The following is a 14107-nucleotide window of genomic DNA, read 5'->3' on the forward strand; positions in this document are numbered from 1 at the left end:
CAGTTTTCTCTAGGATTTGTTTTATCCCCCTATTAGATACTTCTACTTGGCCACTAGTCTGTGGGTGGTATGGTGTTGCTACTCTACGCCTAAATCCATATTTTCTTAAAAGTTTGTCAAATATTCTCGATATAAAGTGTGATCCTCCATCGCTTATGACTAAACGTGGTGTTCCAAATCTAGGGAATATATAGTTTTTAAAAATAGTTTGGTTACTACCCTAGTGTCGTTTGTGGGTGCAGCTATAGCTTCAATCCACTTAGACACATAGTCTACAGCTATAAGATATACCTATTTCCTAAGGATGGTGGAAAAGGTCCCATGAAATCTATACCCCATACGTCAAAGAGTTCTACTTCCTGAATGTTTCTTAGAGGCATTTCATCACGTCTTGAAATGTTTCCAGTGCGTTGGCATCTATCACACTTGACAATGAAAGCATAGACATCACGCCACATGGTAGACCAGAATAGGCCAGTTTGAAGAATCTTGGCGTATGTCTTAGAGGTGCTCGCATGTCCACCATAAGGTGCAGAATGACAATGCTCGATAATACTATTTACCTCTTCTTCTGAAACGCAACGGCGAAAAATGCCATCTTTACCCCTTTTGAAAAGGAGCGGTTCGTCCCAATAGAAGTTTCTCACATCGTGGCAGAATTTCTTCTTGCGGTGGTAGTCAAGATCAGGGGGTACTATATCAGCAGCTAGGTAATTACGAAATCTGAATACCAGGGTACGTTACTTATTGCTAAGGAATTTTGGGGGTGCTCATAAGGATCTAGGTTATTGTCTTCAATGGTTTCTACTCTAGCGATCAGTCTATCATAGGCGAAATCATCGTTTATGGGTACTAGTTCAGGTTTTAGGTGTTCTAGCCTAGAAAGGTGATCGGCTACTACATTTTCAGTGCCTTTTTTATCTCTTATATCTAAATCAAACTCTTGTAGTAATAGAATCCATCGGAGTAACCTGGGCTTGGCATCTTTTTTACTTAATAGGTAACGAATGGCAGCATGATCGGTGTAAACAATAATTTTTGCTCCTACTAGATAAGATCTAAATTTGTCTATAGCGAAAACTACAGCGAGTAATTCTTTTTCGGTTGTTGCGTAGTTAAGTTGGGCAGCGTCTAGGGTTCTACTGGCATAATAAATGGCATGTAATTTTTTATCTTTTCTCTGTCCTAGAACGGCTCCAACTGCATAATCACTAGCATCGCACATTATCTCAAAAGGTTCCGACCAATCGGGCGGTTTCATAATGGGTGCAGAGATTAATGCTTGTTTTAAAAGATTAAATGCGTCATTACATTTTTCGTCGAAAATGAATTCGGCATCTTTCATTAAAAGTCCAGTTAAAGGTTTGGTTATTTTGGAGAAGTCCTTAATAAAACGCCGGTAGAATCCAGCGTGTCCAAGAAAGCTTCGGACTTCTCTGATGGTTTTTGGTGGTTTTAGGTTTTCTATAACTTCTATTTTAGCTTTATCTACCTCTATACCTTTTTCGGAAACTATATGTCCTAAAACTATTCCTTCGGTCACCATGAAATGACATTTTTCCCAATTTAGCACGAGGTTCACCTCCACGCATCTCTCCAGGATTTTCTCAAGGTTAGCAAGACAATTGTGAAAATTGAATCCGCAAACCGAGAAATCATCCATAAACACTTCCATGATACCATCTAGGTAATCTGCAAAGATTGACATCATGCAACTTTGGAAAGTAGCTGGAGCGTTACAGAGGCCGAGCGGCATTCGTCTGTAGGCAAAAGTTCCATAAGGGCATGTAAAGGTAGTTTTTTCTTGATCTTCGGGGTGAATAGGTATTTGGAAGAATCCAGAGTATCCATCTAGATAACAGAAGTAGGAGTGTCTGGCTAGACGCTTCAACATTTGGTCTATAAATGGTAAAGGGAAATGGTCCTTCCTAGTTGCTTTATTTAATTTTCTATAATCTATACACATCTGCCATCCTCCTTCTAAACGTTTTGCAACATGTTCGCCTTTATCGTTTTGCACGACTGTGATGCCTCCCTTTTTAGGTACTACATGGACAGGGCTCACCCACTTACTATCCGAGATCTGGTAGATTATATCTGCCTCAAGCAACTTAAGAACTTCCTTCTTAACAACATCACTCATTATAGGGTTTATTCTTCTCTGATGCTCCCTAGAGGGTTTTGAATCTTCTTCTAGCGAAATCCGATGCATGCATACGGATGGGCTTATACCTTTCAGGTCAGAGATATTATATCCTAAGGCTGAGGGATATCTTCATAAAACGTCTAAAATTTGGTTCGTTTCCTCATGGCTCAAGGTAGCACTAACTATAACTGGACGGTTCATCTTTTCATCGAGGAACTCATATCTCAGGTTCTTAGGCAGTTCCTTAAGTTCTAAGGTTGGTTTCTTAGGGCATGGCATAGGATCTGGAGTAAGGGATAAACATTCGTAAAGGTTATCATCGATGTAAGGTTCTTTAAAGTCATCATCTTCCTTTATGGGGGTTGATGGTAACTTAATTGTTTTTATAATTTCTTTTTGTTCTAATTCTCTAACACATTCATCAATGATATCTAAGGCATAACACGAGTCTCCCATCACAGGTGCCATAAGAAATTTTGAAAGTATAAATTCTATTTTCTCGTCACCTACCTCAAATGTCAACTTTCCTTTCTTGACATCTATTATGGCTCCTGCAGTCGATAAGAATGGTCTACCTAGAAGGATTGGTATATCATTGTCCTCTTTGATGTCCATGACAACAAAATCAGTAGGGATAAATAGTTGACCTATCCTAACAGGAACATCTTCTAAAATGCCTATCGGATATTTAACAGATCTATCGGCTAACTGAAGTGACATCTTAGTGGGTTGTAACTCTCCTAAGTTTAACCTCTCACAAACCGCTAAAGGCATTAAACTCACACTAGCTCCTAAGTCTAGAAAAGCTTTATCGATGACATGATTACCCAAAAGGCAAGGAATGGAGAAATTTCCAGGATCTTTATCTTTCCTTGCTAATTTATCCTCAGAAATAGCATTACATTCCAAAGGCTTCGGATCATCAAGTCTACGTTTGTTGGTAAGGATGTCTTTGAGAAACTTTGCATAAGAAGGTATTTGGGTGATGGCTTCTGTGAAAGGGATTTCTACATGAAGTTTTTCTATAACTTTAATAAATTTTTGGTACTGTTTATTGATCTGGGTTTGTTTGAGTCTTTGCGGATATGGTATAAGTGGTTTATATGGCGGGGGTGGTACGTAAATGTTATCTTTAGGTTCTTCTCCTTTCTCTCGACCATCCTGGTTTTCAGATTCCTCTGGTTCCTTTACTTCGTCCGGGGGTTTGGTACACTCCTTAGAAGTTTCGGGTTCACTCAATCTTAAGTTTGGTGGCTCATCATAAGCGTTCCCACTTCGTAGGGTAATGGCATTGGCTTGTCCTCTCGGATTTTGTTGAGGTTGTCTAGGGAATTGTCCTCCAGGTGTAGTCTGAGGGGCTTGGTTTAAAGCTACCTGAGAGATCTGGGTTTCAAGCATCTTGGTATGAGTAACTATTTGGTCAACCTTGGTTCCTAACTGAGTAATCAATTCGTTAACATGAATGTTTTGGTTCATGAACTCCTTGTTTTGTTGGGTTTGAGCGGTGATAAAATTTTCCTTAATTTTCTCAAGGCTCGGCTTTGGTGGTACAGGTTGCATAGGTTGATTTGATCTAGGGGCTTGATAACTAGGTCTCGGAGGTGCGTTATTTTGAATAGGGTTATTGTTTTTATAGGAGAAGTTTGGGTGATTCCTCCATCCAGGGTTATAGGTATTCGAGTATGGGTTCCCTTGGGTGTAGTTCACTTGCTCAGAGTGGGTTTCGTTTAGTAGACTGCATTCTGCATATTGGTGTCCTTGGGTTCCACATATCTCACAATCCGACGAAACTGCGGCTACAGTATTCGGGTTCGTGTACATATGCTCGACTTTGAGGGCTAATGCGTCCATTTTAGCTTGCATCATGTCTATAGAGCTTAGTTCATGCACTCCTCCTTGGGCTTCCTTCTTCTCCACTGTCGCTCGTTCGACTCCCCATGATTGATGGTTTTGAGCCATGTCTTCAATGAGGGCACTAGCTTCAGGGTAAGGTTTATTCATCAGAGCACCGCCTGCGGCAGCGTCGATGGTCATCTTTGTGTTATAATGAAGTCCATTATAGAAGGTTTGAATGATTAACCAATTTTCTAAACCATGATGTGGGCATGCTCGTAACAACTCTTTATATCTCTCCCAAGCTTCGAACAGCGATTCTCCTTGGTTTTGGGTAAATCTAGTTATATGGTTTCGAAGAACGGCGGTCTTACTCGGGGGAAAATATCTAGCAAGAAAAACTCTTCTAAGGTTATCCCAAGTTGTAATGGAATTGGGTGGAAGGGAATCTAACCATGATAGGGCTTTATCTCTGAGGGAAAAAGGGAATAATCTTAAACGTATTGCCTCAGGAGAAGCTCCATTGGTTTTAAAAGTATCTGCTAATTGAAGAAATATTTTTAAATGTTGGTTAGGGTTCTCGGTAGCGAGACCCGCGAATTGTCTCTGTTGCACTAGTTGTAACAGGGATGGTTTAAGTTCAAAATTATTGGCTGGGATGATTGGATTTACTATACTAGAACTAGGTTCTTCATTAGATGGTTGAGCGAAGTCCTTAAGAGGTCTTTCATTTTGATCTTCGGCCATAGCTCTCTTAATTCTATGAAAGAATAAACGTGCGCGAGCGTAACGTTCAGGTTCCGCCAGAGGGTTTACTAAACTTAAACTTCCGGTGCTGCGAGTTCTTCGCATTGTGCGGCGGGAAATAACCTAAGTCTAAACGATATAACAAAAGGAAAATGAAATTTGATGAAATTGGTCCCCGACAACGACGCCAAAAACTTGATGCGTGCTTTTCGCAAGTATACGAACGCGTCAGAGTAATATAAAGATTATCGAATCCACAGAGACCAAGTGTCAAGCTATCGTTATCTGTTGTTATGGTGTTTATCAAAGGCAGTCAAAATAGGTGTTTTTCGTAGTGTGCAATGAAAAGTAAAGTATTTAAATAGATTTAATTAATGAAGACAGGGTCGAATGTAATTCACGTAATCAATGGATAATCCAAGTACTTGCTAATAGAACTACTTATGGGCAATGTTTCCTACTTTGAAAAAAACTAATTTAAAAGGAATTGTCGCTTTCGCGTATTCAGAACCGAGTTGTACTCCCTAATCAAACCCTCTTATTGTCACTTATAAAAAGGCGCGCATTGCGTTAGAGTAGTAAACCTATTTTTAAGAAATATAGTATCTTGACTAAGTTGAAAAGTATTATAACCTGGACTTCTTAACCAAAAGAGGTTCTTACGAACCAGACTCTAAACTTATAAACGCGTCCGAAAATAGTTTTAAAATCTCTTTTCTTCTTAATGTTAAAAACTCCTAATGAACTACACAAAGCGCTTTCGCTGTTTTTGAAATAGTCAAAAACAATTAAGTTTATAAAGACGTTGGACGGCTTTCGATCTTACCCAACGGAATTGAAGTGCGGGAAAACTTAAGTTGAAAGTTAAAATAGCCCTTTAAGTGTTTCTACGAACAATTGTACGGATTACTGGTTTAATTACGATCCTTACATTCTAGCCTTATAAATTTAGCTAGACATGGTAAACTAAAAATGCATTAAAATAAATAAAAGTAGTGCGAGTGCGGAAAGTAAATAAAAGTAGTGCGAGTGCGGAAAGTAAATAATATAAAGCGAGTGCGAGGAAATAAATAAAGTAAAGCGAGTGCGAGGAAATAAATAAAGTAAAAGCAAGTGCAGGGAAATAAATAAAGTAAAGGCGAGTGCGGGAAATAAATAATTTAAAGCGGGTGCGAGGAAATAAATAAAATAAAAACGAGTGCGAGGAAATAAATAAAGTAAAAGCGAGTGCGGGAAATAAATAAAGTAAAGGCGAGTAATAAAAACCTGCTCCAATCGGAGGGCTGAGTAAATTGCAATGCGGAAAAGAAAATGGTGGCAGGATTAACTTCCTTCCAAAGTGCTTCAAACTCGATTACAAACTCTATCACAGACTTGATGACACAATTGTGGTAACACTCCAATGCGAAGCGATTACCACTATAAAATACTGAATATATGCCTAAGTGAAACAAAGTTGCTTCTGAGTTTGCCTCTGCTCTAAGTTTGGGTCTTCGTCTGCTCTAAGTTTGGATGATTGTAAAACTGAATTCGCGTTTCTATTTATAAGCAAATAAAAAAAGTGGAATTGACTTGGATGCCCTTCAACTTGAAAATAGAGGAAACCGTTTCCTTCTTGTGGCGCCCGCCACAAGGCTATGGCGCCCGCCACAAGCACAAAGTGGGGCGCCTTAGTGGATGTAGTGGGGAAACGTGGGAGTTGAGGAAGTTGGACTTGGACACGTCATGGCTTCGTCTGTGGCGCCCGCCATGGGGTAGGCCATAAGCACAAAATGCTGAATTTTAGGGTTTTTAGCTCTTTTTCACTCCTTTTCTCGATCGAAGCTCCGATTAAAGTAAAAAGCTGAAAACAAAGGAAAACACAGTAATAACACAACAAAATGACAATAAAACGACTAGAATGCATGTGAAATCGGAGTCGAAAATGCGTAAATTTTAGTGTGATCATACTCCACATGTTTGCTCTATCTGATCTTCAGGAATACCAAAGGATTGGTTCCTGGAGATTTCTAACTCATATGACTTCTAACTTAGTAGGAGTATCAGAGTCAGAGGCAAAATCCACTTTATTTACATCAGAATCTTATTTTACAAACTTAGAGGCACATTTTATTCAGGGCATTTTTGAATGTTCAAATTCTTTAAGATAAAAAGGAATCTATCTTCAGCTAGGGGTTTGGTAAAGATGTCATCCCATTGATGATCTGTATCAATGAATTTCAATATTACTACCCCTTTCTGAACATAGTCTCTAATGAAATGATGTTTTATTTCTATGTGCTTAGCTCTAGAGTGTAAAATAGGATTCTTGCTTAAACAAATGGCAGCAGTATTATCATAGAAGATAGGAATGTTACTCTCAAAGATTTGCAGATCCTCTAATTGATTCTTCATCCAGAGCATCTGAGTAGTGCATAGTGATGCTGAAATGTATTCCACTTCTGCAGTAGACATGGCTATGGTTGATTGTCTTTTGCTGGCCCAGGATATCAGATTCTTTCCCAGGAGCTGACAATTTCCAGATGTACTTTTTTGTTCCATTCTGTCTCCTGCGTAATCTGCATCACAAAAACCAGATAGTCTATACTCAGATGTTTTCTCATACATCAGGCCCGGGTTAGGAGTTCCTTTCAGATATCTGAGAATTCTCTTAACTGCTGTTAAATGAGATTCTCTAGGATCTGATTGGAATCTGGCACAGAGACAAACACTAAATAGAATATCAGGACGTGTAGCAGTCAAATAGAGAAGAGAGCCTATCATACCACGATAGAGCTTCTGACAAACCTTTTGACTAACTTCTTCTTTTTCAAGAATGCAAGTTGGATGCATGGGTGTCTTAGCAGGTTTGCATTCAGCCATTTCAAATTTCTTCAGAATGTCTTTTATGTATTTACTTTGATGAACGTAGGTGACTTCTGAAGCTTGATTAATCTGAATTCCTAGAAAGAACTTTAGTTCTTGCATTAAGCTCATTTCGAATTCTGCCTGCATTAGCTCAGAGAATTCTTGACATACAGAGGCGTTAGCTGAACCAAAAATGATATCATCAACGTATATCTGGCATATCATGAGATCATTATTAATGTTTTTACAAAAGAGTGTATAGTCAACTTTTCCTCTAATAAAATCATGTTCCAGAAGAAAATTACTTAATCTTTCATACCAAGCTCTAGGAGCTTGTTTTAGTCCATATAAAGATTTCTTAAGTTTAAAAACATGTTCTGGACAATTTGAATTTTCAAAACCTGGGGGTTGGTTGACATACACTTCTTCTGATATATAACCATTAAGTAACGCGCTCTTGACATCCATTTGATACAATTTGATAGAATGATTTATAGCGAATGAGACAAGTAGGCGAATAGATTCTAACCTGATGACTGGTGCAAAGGTTTCATTGTAGTCAATGCCTTGTTGACTGTAACCTTGAGCCACCAGTCGAGCTTTGTTTCTGACAACTTCTCCTTTCTCATTCAGCTTGTTTCTGAACACCCATCTGGTTCTGATAATGTGAGTGACTTTAGGTTTAGGAACAAGATCCCAGACGTCGTTCTTTGTGAATTGATCTAGCTCTTCTTGCATGGCTAGAACCCAGTCGCTGTCTTGAAGTGCCTCATCATAGGAAGTAGGCTCGATCAGAGATACTAGTCCCAGAGAAGTTTCTTCAGGTGTCTTGAAGGTAGACCTAGTTCGGATAGGTTCATCCTTGTTTCCTAGAATCAACTCTTCAGATATGTTGAGGCGACTTTTAGCTTTCTTTGGGATTGCTGGGGATTTAGTTCCTTCTGAGGTTTGAGTGGCAGTTGCTTCAAGAGCTTTGATCTTCTCGTCAGAACCTGCAAGAGTAATCTCCAAGTCTGCAAGTTTCTCAACTAGCTTTGACTTTTCAGGGTCAAGCTTATCATCAAATCTGACATGAATTGATTCTTACACAATTTTGGTTTCTGCATTGTATACTCTGTATCCTTTAGAGCGTTCTGAGTATCCTAACATAATACCTTTTTGTGCTTTGGAATCGAACTTGTTCAGATGTTCTTTAGTATTTAGAATAAAACAGGAACATCCAAAAGGATGAAAATAAGAAATATTGGGTTTTCTTCCTTTACACAGTTCATAGGGAGTCTTCTCCAGAATAGGTCTTATGGAGATTCTATTCTGAATATAACACGCTGTATTTACAGCTTCAGCCCAAAAGTGCTTAGCCACATTTGTTTCATTGATCATGGTTCTGGCCATCTCTTGGAGTGTCCTATTCTTCCTTTCTACAACTCCATTTTATTGTGGAGTTCTAGGGCAGGAGAAATCATGGGTCATTCCATTAGAGTCAAATAATTCCTCAAAAAATTTATTTTCAAATTCCCCACCATGATCACTTCTGACTCTGATGATTTTAGAGTCAAATTCGTTTTTCACGGGACCAAATAAATCAATGTGAAGAAGTTCCAGAGGCTTAGAGGTAGAAACAATGTTTTTCTTTTTAAAAGATGATTTTGAAAATTTTCCTTTCTGACATGCTTCACATAGGGCATCTGAAGAAAACTTCAGCTTAGGTAGACCTCTGACTAACTCGAGTTTATTTAGCTGAGATAACTTTCTCATGCTAATGTGGCCCAAGCGTCTATGCCATACCCATTGCTCTTCGTGAACAGACATCAAACATTTTACATTTTGTTCTTTTAAATCGGAAAGATTTATTTTATAAATATTGTTTTTCCTCTTGCCAGTGAATAGGACAGATCCATTGTTTTGATTTATGGCTTTACATGTTTTTTGATTGAAGATTACATCATACCCGTTATCACTTAATTGACTTATTGATAACAGATTATGCATTAATCCTTCTACATATAAAACATCAGATATAGAGGGAAGAGTACCATTACCAATAGTTCTGGAGCCTCTGATCCTTCCTTTCTGATCTCCTCTGAAACCTACGAATCCAGCGTCTTTAAGTTCCAGGTTTTGGAACATATACTTTCTTCCCGTCATGTGTCGCGAGCATCCAGAGTCCAGGTACCATGATTGGTGTTTTAACTCTGCTGCATAAGATATCTGCAACATAAACAATCTTATCCTTTGGTACCCAGAATCTTTTGGGTCCTTTCTGATTAGTTTTCCCAGAGTTTCTTAACACTTTGGGTTTTCTAGCATTATTAAATCGTTGTGCTTGTGTATGTGTATAGTGATAGGAAAATGGAGATTTAGGTTGGTCATTAGTAGAAGTTTTATCTTCACTAGTATCATACCCAATTCCTCTTCTATTGTTCTGACTGACCCCATAAATCATGGATGTCATTCTGCTCCTCTCTATCCCATTTTCAGAAACATTTGAAAAGATTTTTCATATTCATAAATTATTGTGTTTGAAGTTTATGGAGCTTGAGATAACGCTTCTTTAAGTTTTGAACAATTTTTCTTTGTTGAATCTCTTTCTAATATCAAGGTTTTATTTTCATCTTTAAGTTCTAAAATTGTTATCTCAAGTTTGCCACATTCTTCTAGTGTTTCTTCAAGCACACCTTTTATAGCTTTAAATTTTTGTTTGAGTTTCTGATATGAGTTTAGAGTTTCAGATAGGCATGATTCTAGGTCAGATCGAGAAAGTTCAGAAAATACCTCTTCAGATTCAGATTCTTCATCTGAAGTATTCTTGGATGTGGTAGCCATGAGTGCCACATTTGCCTGTTCATCAGAGTTTGATTCTGATGAGTCAGATTCACTGTCGTCCCAGGTAGCCATCAGTCCCTTTTTGGTTCTGAAGGAATTTTTCTTGAAGTTTTCTTTTCTGGAACTGTCTTTCTTCAACTTGGGACATTCGTTTCTGTAGTGACCTGTTTCCTTACATTCATAACACGTAACATCTTTGTTAGATTTACCTTTTGAGGGTGATTCTGATCGATCTCCTTTGGATCTTGGTTTTCTGAAGTTATTATTCCTTTTTCTCCAGAGTTGTTTTACTCTTCTGGTCAGAAGGGATAATTCTTCCTCATCGTCAGAATCTTCCTTTTCAAAGTCATCAACGTCTTCTTCTTCGGCCTGGAAGGCTTTGTTTTTGTTAGACTGGTGCCTTTCAGATCTGGACTTTAGTGCTACAGACTTGATCTTCTTCTGAGGCTCATCTTCCTCCAGTTCTATCTCATGATTTCTGAGTGAATTGACAAGTTCTTCAAGGCTGATTTTGTTCAGATCCTTTGATAGCTTTAAGGTTGTGACCATGGGTTTCCACTTCTTTGGCAAGCTTCTGACTATCTTTTTGACATGCTCTGCAGTTGTGTATCCTTTATCTATCCCTTTGAGACCTGCAATTAGAGTTTGAAATCTAGAAATCATTACCTCTACAGCTTCATCATCCTCCATTTTGAAGGCTTCATATTTCTGGATTAGAGCCAGAGCCTTTGTTTCTTTGACCTGAGAGTTTCCTTCATGAAGCATCCTCAGGGAGTCGAGTATTTCTTTAGTTGTTTCCCTGTTGGTAATTTTTTCATACTCATTGTAGGATATGGCATTGAGAAGTATCGTTCTGGCTTTGTGATGATTCTTGAATTCGCGCTTCTGATCATCTGTCATTTTGCTTCTGGGAATAGCAACTCCAGCATCTGTTACAGGAGGTATGTATCCAACTGTGACAATGTCCTAGAGATCAGCGTCGTAGCCCAGAAAGAAACTTTCAATTCTACCTTTCCAGTAGTCGAATTTCTCTCCATCAAAGACTGGAGGCTTAGCGTTATAACTATCTCTTTCATTGGTGTTGGCCATAGTTTTTCTCGTTCTGGATCTCTCTACACTGTTAAGTGTTTGATTAGAAAATCAATAACAGAGTCGTAGCTCTGATACCAACTGAAGGTGAGAAAAACCAGAAAGGGGGGTTTGAATTGTTTTAGAAATTAAAAGCTTTTTCTAAAGTAAGAACACACAGAATTTTATACTGGTTCGCTTATAAAACAAAGCTACTCCAGTCCACCCGGCCAAGGTGATTTCGCCTTCAAAAAGGACTTAATCCACTAATCTTGAAAGATTAATACAACCAAACGTCTAAGAGAATGATCTCTTAGTCCTCTCAAGTATACAGACTACGCAGAGTCACTTAAGGAACAAAAGCAATTTAGCAAAATAAATTTGTAATAGAAAGTGCTTCTAAGAGTAAGCAAGTATTACAGCAGAATATTTAAGCAAGAGTTTTCACGTATGAGCAGCAGCTCGTGAAAAACTGGATGAGAATGCGAATGATTTTTCTGTGCGTTGTTTTGTGTCTCTCAATGAGGTAGGTTATCCTTTATATAGTAGTGAGAAGGACTGTTGGAGTGATGACAAAATATTGGTCTTTGATGAGCATTCAATGTCATTACTTCTGTGTTTCTTACCATAACCAATTTGTCTCCCTGAATAACTTCTTTCTTAAAATACTTCATTTCCATATTGAGAATTTCTTTCCGTTACTCTTTCTGGATTTGGTGAATCTTCATCAGAGTCTTTGTTATCTCGGAGTCGTGCGTCAGAAGGAGATTATGTTGAAGTTACATCAGAGCTTCTCAGAGTGTTAGTCTTCTAGATCATCAGAACTAGGACCAGTGGATTTTTAGAGCTTCTGGTTCTTTTTACTGTCTTGCTTTGCTCAGATTCAGAACTTCTTGGGCGCACTTCTTCCTCAAATGCGTCTGATCTTCTAGTACTTTGTATCTGATCAAGGTTTGTATCTGATAAAATGATCAGAGTCCTTTGTTGTTGTTCAGAGTCCTGCACACTTAGAAAATTTTCGTTAGGGTGCCATTTTTGGTTTCATCCTTTGTTATCATCAAAATCCTGGCACCATTCAGCTTCTGTCAACTTGGTTTCCATTAGCACACGTAGTGACGGGATCTCAACCTCTACGAAGAGCACAACTTCCATGCTATGAACAGGTGAGAAAGGGGTTTCCCCTATTTAAGTGAGGATGGACGTATGGTACCCACACAAAGCAAATGGGAGCATCTCATACCAGTCTTTGTATGTCACAACCATCTTCTAAATGATCTTCTTGATGTTCTTATTTGCAACTTCAACATCCCCATTCATCTTAGGTTTGTAGGGAGAAGAATTATGACGTGCAATCTTGAAGTCTTTGCAAAGAGCTTCCACCGTATTATTATTCAATCTCGATCCATTATCAGTAATGATCTTACTTGTCACACCATACTAGCATATAATCTAATTCTTGATAAACCTCACAACAACTTGCTTGGTTACATTTTCATATGATGTCGATTTAACCCACTTTGTGAAGTAATCAAAAGCCACAAGAATGAAACGATATGTGTTCGAAGCTTTAGGCTCAATCATGCCAATCATATTAATTCCCCACATGGAGAAGGGACATGGAGAGGAAATAACATTCAACAGTGTCGGAGGAACATGAATCTTATCTGCATAAATTTGACACTTGTGGCATTTATTCATAAACTTGCAACAGTCAGATTCCATTGTCAGCCAATAGTAACCTGCTCTCAACATCTTCTTTGCCATAGCATGTCCATTGGAATGATTACCAAAGGAACCTTCATGTACTTCAGTCATCAATAAGTCTGCTTCTTGTCTATCCACGCATCTAAGCAGAACCATATCGAAGTTGCTCTTATAAAGTATATCACCATTCAGGTAAAAGTTGCCATCTAATCTTCTCAAAGTCTTCTTATCTTTCAAAGATTCCCCAGGCGAATAAATCTGACTTTGGAGGAAACACTTGATATCAAAGTACCACAGCTTTTCATCTTTGACTTCTTCAACATCATATACATGAGTTGGCTTATCAAGATGCATCACAGTCAAATTGGGAACCTCATTCCAATATTTCACCACAATCATTGAAGCCAACATTGAAAGAGCATTTGTCATTTTGTTTTCATCTAGAGGGATATGATGAAACTCAACCTTTGTAAAGAAAGTTGAAATCTTCCTCGCATAATATATGTATGGTATCAAACCGAGTTGATTCGTCTCTCATTCGCCTCTGATCTGATTCACAACTAAAGTTGAATCTCCATAGACGTCAAGATACTTTATTCTGAGATTAATGGCCTCTTCAAACCTCATAATACAGGCTTCATACTCAGACATATTGTTTGTACATTTGAAAGTCAATCTAGTTGTAAATGGAAAATGAGTGTCTTAAGGAGTAATAATCATTGCCCCAATGCCATTACCATACGAATTAACAGCTTCATCAAATACCATGCCCCAACGAGAACCAGGTTTTGGCCCTTCTTCAAGCAATGGTTCATCACAATATTTCATCTTCAAGGAAAAAATCTCTTCATTAGGAAAATCATATTACACTGACCGATAATCTTCAATCGGTTAGTTAGCCAAATGGTCAGCCAAGACACTATCCTTAATTGCTTTATG

At 38.3% G+C, this 14107-nt stretch overlaps 1 non-coding gene across 1 annotated transcript; it reads left to right on the top strand.

Annotated features, from left to right (window-relative positions):
• The first annotated feature begins 4235 nt into the window (after positions 1-4235).
• On the top strand, positions 4236-4342 carry LOC127088793 (small nucleolar RNA R71). Its single transcript, XR_007790609.1, has one exon. It is a non-coding gene; the product is annotated as a small nucleolar RNA R71 (small nucleolar RNA).
• Positions 4343-14107: the final 9765 nt, after the last annotated feature.

The sequence above is a fragment of the Lathyrus oleraceus genome, chromosome 5 (genome assembly GCF_024323335.1).
Source record: "Lathyrus oleraceus cultivar Zhongwan6 chromosome 5, CAAS_Psat_ZW6_1.0, whole genome shotgun sequence".
Taxonomy (NCBI): domain Eukaryota; kingdom Viridiplantae; phylum Streptophyta; class Magnoliopsida; order Fabales; family Fabaceae; genus Lathyrus; species Lathyrus oleraceus.